At 35.4% G+C, this 7,515-nt stretch overlaps 2 non-coding genes across 2 annotated transcripts; one reads left to right on the top strand and one right to left on the bottom strand.

Moving 5' to 3' along the window:
* Positions 1–1,332: 1,332 nt before the first annotated feature.
* Positions 1,333–1,440, top strand: LOC112774896 (small nucleolar RNA R71). The gene has a single exon (XR_003189351.1). It is a non-coding gene; the product is annotated as a small nucleolar RNA R71 (small nucleolar RNA).
* A 5,161-nt stretch (positions 1,441–6,601) lies between these two features.
* On the bottom strand, positions 6,602–6,709 carry LOC112773933 (small nucleolar RNA R71). The gene has a single exon (XR_003188453.1). It is a non-coding gene; the product is annotated as a small nucleolar RNA R71 (small nucleolar RNA).
* Positions 6,710–7,515: the final 806 nt, after the last annotated feature.

Genomic DNA, 7,515 nt, shown 5'->3' with positions numbered 1-7,515 from the left:
GCCTTCAACCTTTACTAACACGTCCTCTACTTGTCCATAAGCCTGTTTTCTTGAGTTGTCTGCAATCTCTAATGAGATTCTGGCAGCTTGTACCTCAAAGATTCCCAGTTTCTCCATTACAGAGAGGGGCATGAGGTTTATCCCTGACCCAAGGTCACATAGAGCCTTCTCAAAGGTCATGGTGCCTATGGTACAAGGTATTACGAACTTTCCAGGATCCTGTTTCTTCTGAGGCAATCTCTGTTGATCCAGATCACTCAGTTTATTGGTGAGCAAGAGAGGTTCATCTTCCCAAGTCTCATTACTAAATAATTTGGCATTCAGCTTCATGATTGTACCAAGGTACTTGGCAACTTGCTCTTCAGTGACATCTTCAATCTCTTCAGAAGAAGAATACTCATCAAAGCTCATGAATGGCATAAGAAGGTTCAATGGAATCTCTATGGTCTCTAGATGAGTCTCAGATTCCTTTTGTTCCTCAGAGGGAAACTCCTTGTTGATCACTAGACGTCCCAGGAGGTCTACCTCACTGGGATTCACGTCTTCTCCCTCCCTTGTAGGTTCGGCCAGGATGATCAATTCAATGGCCTTGCACTCTCCTTTTGGATTTTCTTCTGTATTGCTTGGGAGAGTATTAGGAGGGGTTTCAGTGACCCTTTTACTCAGCTGGCCGACTTGTGCCTCCGGATTTCTAATGGAGGATCTTGTTTCGTTCATGAAACTTAAAGTGGCCTTAGATAGATCAGAGACTATGTTTGCTAAGCTAGATGGGGTCTGCTCAGAACTCTCTGTCTTTTGCTGAGTGGATGATGAAAAAGGCTTGCTATTGCTAAACCTGTTTCTTCCACCATTATTAAAGCCTTGTTGAGGCTTTTGTTGATCCTTCCATGAGAAATTTGGGTGATTTCTCCATGAGGGATTATAGGTGTTTCCATAGGGTTCACCCATGTAATTCACCTCTGCTATTGTAGGATTCTCAGGATCATAAGCTTCTTCTTCAGAAGATGCCTCTTGAGTACTGTTGGATGCAGCTTGCATTTCATTCAGACTCTGAGAAATCATATTGACTTGCTGAGTCAATATTTTATTCTGAGCCAATATGGCATTCAGAGTATCAATTTCAAGAACTCCCTTCTTCATAGGCGTCCCGTTACTCACAGGATTCCTTTCAGAAGTATACATGAACTGGTTATTAGCAACCATGTCAATGAGTTCTTTAGCTTCTGCAGGTGTTTTCTTTAGGTTAATGGATCCACCTGCAGAATGGTCCAATGACATCTTTGATAGTTCAGACAGACCAACATATAATATATCCAGAATAGTCCATTCTGAAAGCATGTCAGAGGGGCACTTTTTGGTCAGTTGCTTATATCTCTCCCAAGCTTCATAGAGGGATTCACCTTCTTTCTGTTTGAAGGTTTGAATGTCTACTCTAAGCTTACTAAGCTTTTGAGGAGGAAAGAACTTGGCTAAGAAAGCCGTGACCAACTTATCCTAAGAGTTTAGGCTATCTTTAGGTTGAGAGTCCAACCATACTCTAGCTCTGTCTCTTACAGCAAACGGGAAAAGCATAAGCCTGTAGACCTCGGGATCAACCCCATTGGTCTTAACAGTATCACAGATCTGCAAGAACTCAGTTAAGAACTGAAAAGGATCTTCAGATGGAAGTCCATGAAACTTGCAGTTCTGTTGCATCAGAGAAACTAATTGAGGTTTAAGCTCAAAATTGTTTGCTCCAATGGCAGGGATTGAGATGCTTCTTCCATGTAAATTTGAATTAGGTGCAGTGAAGCCACCAAGCATCCTCCTTGCATTGTTATTATTTTCGGCCATATCTTCTTCTTTTTCGAAAATTTCTGTCAGATTTTCTCCAGAGAGTTGTGCTTTAGCTTCCCTTAGCTTCCTCTTCAGAGTCCTTTCAGGTTCAGGATTAGCTTCAACAAGAATGTTCTTATCCTTGTTCCTGCTCATATGAAAAAAAAGAAGAAAGCAGAAAAGAAAATATGGAATCCTCTATGTCACAGTATAGAGATTCATTTATGTTAGTAGAAGAAATTAAGAATAGAAGGAGGAAGAGATGAGAATCTAAATAGAAGGAGATTAGAGATGAGAGAAGAATTCGAAAATTTAACAAAATAAAATAAAAATATTTTAAATTTAGATTTCAAATTCGAAAATTAAATTTGAAATTAAATTAAAATTAAAATTAAAAATAATTAGTTAATTAAAAAGAAATTTTGAAAAAGAGGAAAGGAATTTCCGAAAATTAGAGAGAGAGGGTTAGTTAGGTTGTTTTGAAAAAGGTATGATTGAAATAAAAAGATATGATTGATTAAAAGAGATTTGAAATTTGTTTTTGAAAAAGATATGATTGAAATTGAAAAAGATATGATTGAAATAAAAAGATAAGATTGATGGAAAAAAGATTTGAAAACTTATTTTGAAAAAGATTTGAAAAAGAAATTTAAAAAGATTTGATTTTGAAAATTAAAGTTGATTTCTTGACTAACAAGAAACTAAGAAGATATGATTCTAGAGTTTAAAGATTGAACCTTTCTTAATAGGCAAGTAACAACTTTGAAAAATTTTGAATCAAAACATTAAATGCTAATAAGATTTTCGAAAATTAAGAAATACAATAAGAAAATTTTAAAAGATTTGAATATTTTCGAAAAAAATGGAAAAGATTTTCGAAAAATTTTAAAAAGAAATTTGAAAATATGAAAAGAAAATTGAAAAAGATTTGATTTTGAAAAAGATTTTGAAAAAGATAAGATTTTTAAATTGAAAATTTGACTTGACTCGTAAGAAACAATTGGATTTTAAAAAGTTTTGAAAAAGTCAATCCAAATTTTCGAAATTTATGAGTGAAATAAGGGAAAGATATTTTTTTTGCTTTTTGAATTTTTAATGATGAAAGAGAAAAACAATAAAAAGACTCAATACACGAAAATTTTGGATCAATACATGTGATGCATGCAAGAACACTATGAATGTAAAGATGAACACCAAGAACACTTTGAATGTCAATATGAACACCAAGAACTTATTTTTGAAAAATTTTCAAGAAAAGAAAACATGCAAGACACCAAACTTAAAAATTTTTATTCTTTAGACATTAACAAATTGAAAATGCATATGAAAAACAAGAAAAGACACAAAACAAGAAAATATGAAGATCAAACAAGAAGACTGGCCAAGAACAACTTGAAGATCATGAAGAATGCAATGCATGAAATTTTCGAAAATAATTTTTAGAAAATTAAAAAGATGCAATTGACACCAAACTTAAAAGTTGACTCTAGACTCAAACAAGAAACACAAAAATATTTTTGATTTTATGATTTTATTAAATGTTTTTCTTGGATTTTTCGAAAATTATTTTGGGAAAAACCAAAAAGAAGAAAAAAAAATTTTTTTTTTTGTATTTTTCGAAAATAAGAATTAAAAAGCTTAAAATTAAAATAAAATTGCCTAATCTGAGCAACAAGATGAACCGTCAGCTGTCCAAACTCGAACAATCCCCGGCAACGGCGCCAAAAACTTTATACGCACGTTCATAATCTTAATTCTTTGTCGCAACTTCGCACAGCTGACCAGCAAGTGCACTGGGTCATCCAAGTAATAAACCTTACGTGAGTAAGGGTCGATCCCACGGAGATTGTCGGCTTGAAGCAAGCTATGGTCACCTTGTAAATCTCAGTCAGGCGGATTCAAATGTATTAAGAGATTATAGTGTACTAAATGATAATTAAAATAGGATAGAGATACTTATGTAATCCATTGGTGAGAGTTTCAGATAAGCGTGCAGAGATGTTTTCGTTCCTCTGAACCTCTACTTTCCTGCTGTCTTCGTCCAACCATTTCTACTCCTTTCCATGGCAAGCTTTATGTAGGGCATCACCGTTGTTAATGGCTACATCCCATCCTCTCTGTGAAAATGGTCCAGTGCGCTGTCAGTGCCTGGCTAATCATCTGTCGGTTATCGATCATACTGGAATAGGATTTACTATCCTTTTGCTTCTGTCACTACGCCCAGCACTCGCGAGTTTGAAGCTCGTCATAGCCATCCCTTCCCAGATCCTACTCGGAATACCACAGACAAGGTTTAGACTTTTCGGATCTCAAGAATGGCCATCCATGGGTTCTAACTTATACCAGGAAGATTCTAATATCTCGGACTCGGTCCTCTGTATTAGATATCTAAGAGATACTCATTCTAGCTTGTTTGCATGTAGAACGGAAGTGTTTGTCACGCACGCGTTCATAGGTGAGAATGATGTGAGCGTCACATAATCATCACATTCATCATGTTCTTGGGTGCGAATGGATATCTTAGAGAAGGAATAAGCTTGAAATGAATAGAAAAACAGTAGTACTTTGTATTAATTCATGAGGAACAGCAGAGCTCCACACCTTAATCTATGGAGTGTAGAAACTCTACCGTTGAGAATACATAAGTGATGAAGGTCCAGGCATGGCCGAGAGGCCAGCCCCCAAACGTGATCTAAAGATGAAACTAAAGATGTTCCAAAGATCCCTCTAAATACAATAGTAAAAAGTCCTATTTATACTAAACTAGTTACTAGGGTTTACAGAAATGAGTAAATGATGCAGAAATCCACTTCTGGGGACCACTTGATGTGTGCTTTGGCTGAGCATTAAGCTTTACACGTGTAGAGGTCTTTCTTGGAGTTGAACGCCAGTTTGTAACCTGTTTCTGGCGTTTAACTCTACTTTACAACCTGTTTCTGGCGTTTGACTCCAGAATGAAGCATGGAACTGGCGTTCAACACCAGTTTATGTCGTCTATCCTTAATCAAAGTATGGGCTATTATATAATGTTGGAAAGCCCTGGATCTCTACTTTCCAACGCAATTAGGAGCGCGCCATTTGGAGTTCTGTAGCTCCAAAAAATCCACTTTAAGTGCAGGGAGGTCAGAATCCAACAGCATCTACAGTCCTTCTTCAACCTCTGAATCTGATTTTTGCTCAAGTCCATCAATTTCAGCCAGAAATTACCTGAAGTCACAAAAAAACACACAAACTCATAGTAAAGTTCAGAAATGTGAATTTTAATTAAAAACTAATAAAAATATACTAAAAACTAACTAAATCATACTGAAAACTATGTAACAATAATGCTAAAAAGCGTATAAATTATCCGCTCATTACTTATTAAAAAATTTTTAAAATTTAGTTGTTTCTTGTTAGTCAAGTCAAAATTTCAATTTAAAAATTCTATCTTTTCAAATCTTTTTCAAAAATCAAATCTTTTTCATTTTTCTTAATATTTTCGAATACTTTAAAATTGATTTTCAAAATATTTTTCTTAATTTTATTTCTAATTTTCGAAATTATTGCTAACATTTAATGTTTTGATTCAAAAATTTTAAGTTGTTACTTGCCTATTAAGAAAGGATCAATCTTTAAATTCTAAAATCATATCTTTTAGTTTCTTGTTAGTCAAGTAATCAACTTTAATTTCAAAAATAAAATCTTTTTAATTTCCTTTTCAAATCTTTTTCAAAATAGATTTCAATCATATCTTTAAAAAAAAAAAACTTAATTTCAAAATCTTTTTCTAACTTCTTATCTTTTCAAAATTGATTTTCAAATCTTTTTTCAATTAACTACTTATCTTTTTCAAAACCACATAACTACTTTTCTCTCTCTCTAATTTTCGAAAATCACTAACCCCTTTTTTTTCAAAATTATTTTTAATTAACTAATTGTTTTAAATTTTAATTTTATTATTATTTTATTTCTTTTCTTAAATTTCGAATTCCAACTAATAAATAAAATAAAACAAAAATATTTTTCTTTTCCTTTAAATTAATATTCAAATTTCTTCTCTCTCTCACCTCTTTCTATTTATTTTATTTAATTACTAACACTTCTCTTCTTCTTAAAATTCGAACCCTCTCCCTCTCTCTGTGTTCGAATTCTCCTTGTTCTTCCTTCTTCATTCTATTCTTCTATTCTTCTACTTACATAAGGGAATCTCTATACTGTGACATAGAGGATTCCTATTCTTTTCTATTCTCTTCTTTTTCATATGAGCAGGAACAAGGATAAGAACATTCTTGTTGAAGCTGATCCTGAACCTGAAAGGACTCTGAAGAGGAAACTAAGAAAAGCTAAAGCACAAAACTCTAGAGAGGACCTAACAGAAATTTTCGAAAAAGAAGAAGACATGGCAGTCGAAAATAACAACAATGGCGGAGATGCAAGGAAGATGCTTGGTGACTTTACTGCACCCACTTCTGACTTCTATGGAAGAAGCATCTCAATTTCTGCAATTGGAGCAAACGACTTTGAGCTTAAGCCTCAATTAGTTTCTCTAATGCAGCAGAATTGCAAGTTTCATGGACTTCCATTGGAAGATCCTCGTCAGTTCTTAGCTGAATTCTTACAAATCTGTGACACGGTTAAAACCAATGGGGTTAATCCTGAAGTCTACAGACTTATGCTTTTCGCCTTTGCTGTAAGAGACAGAGCTAGGATATGGTTGGACTCACAACCTAAAGAAAGCCTGAACTCTTGGAAAAAGTTGGTCAATGCTTTCTTGGCTAAATTCTTTCCACCTCAAAAGTTGACCAAGCTTAGAGTGGAAGTCCAAATCTTCAGACAAAAAGAAGGTGAATCCCTCTATGAAGCTTGGGAAAGATACAAGCAATTGATCAGAAGGTGTCCTTCTAACATGCTTTCAGAATGGAGCATCCTATGTATATTCTATGATGGTCTGTCTGAATTGTCCAAGATGTCATTGGACCACTCTACTGGTGGATCTCTTCATCTGAAGAAGACGCCTGCAGAAGCCTAGGAACTCATTGAAATGGTTGCAAATAACTAGTTCATGTATACTTCTGAAAGAAATCCTATGAATAATGGGATGACTTAGAAGAAAGGTGTTCCAAAGGTTACCTGAAACTGTGAATCAATCTTGGACGAGATCTTCTTTGCTGGTAGGAGATGACGTGGCCGGCTGGTGAATGGCGGCCGGAGCTGTTGTGTCCGACTTGTTGGACTGGCTTATGCTGCTGATCCTTTATCACCAGAGGGTGGTGGTACCTGCAAGGGACTCCGATGATTAAGTTAGCTAGGGTATTAAGCAGGTTTTTAGTAGAATCAGAGTATGAGTTATACCTGGGTGCTCTAGTGTATTTATAATAGTAGGAGATGACCTTTCTGGGGATAAGATAGTTATCTTATCTTATCTTATCTTTGAGTGAAGTCATCTTATCTTTAAGGGAACCTCCCTTATATCTATAAGCTTGGGTTGACTTTGGATTTGGGTCGTGTTCCTCTATCTGGGCCCTTATTGGGCTTTCCTGGCAATTTGGCCGAGCTCTTTGAGAAGAGGTCGGATGGTCGGATCTGAAGAGGTCGGTCACCTAGTCGCTAAACATCCTAGGTCGGACAGCTCGACCCAGGGTATGAACAGTGCCCCTGCTCGAGCTCGGTCTTTCTTTTGAGGTCGAGTCTTAGTTTTAGGACTTCGATCCTTCTCTG

This window comes from Arachis hypogaea, chromosome 18, assembly GCF_003086295.3.
Source record: "Arachis hypogaea cultivar Tifrunner chromosome 18, arahy.Tifrunner.gnm2.J5K5, whole genome shotgun sequence".
NCBI lineage: Eukaryota > Viridiplantae > Streptophyta > Magnoliopsida > Fabales > Fabaceae > Arachis > Arachis hypogaea.
The sequence above is the reverse complement of the archived record's forward strand: the minus strand, read 5'-3'. Positions and strand labels throughout refer to the sequence as shown.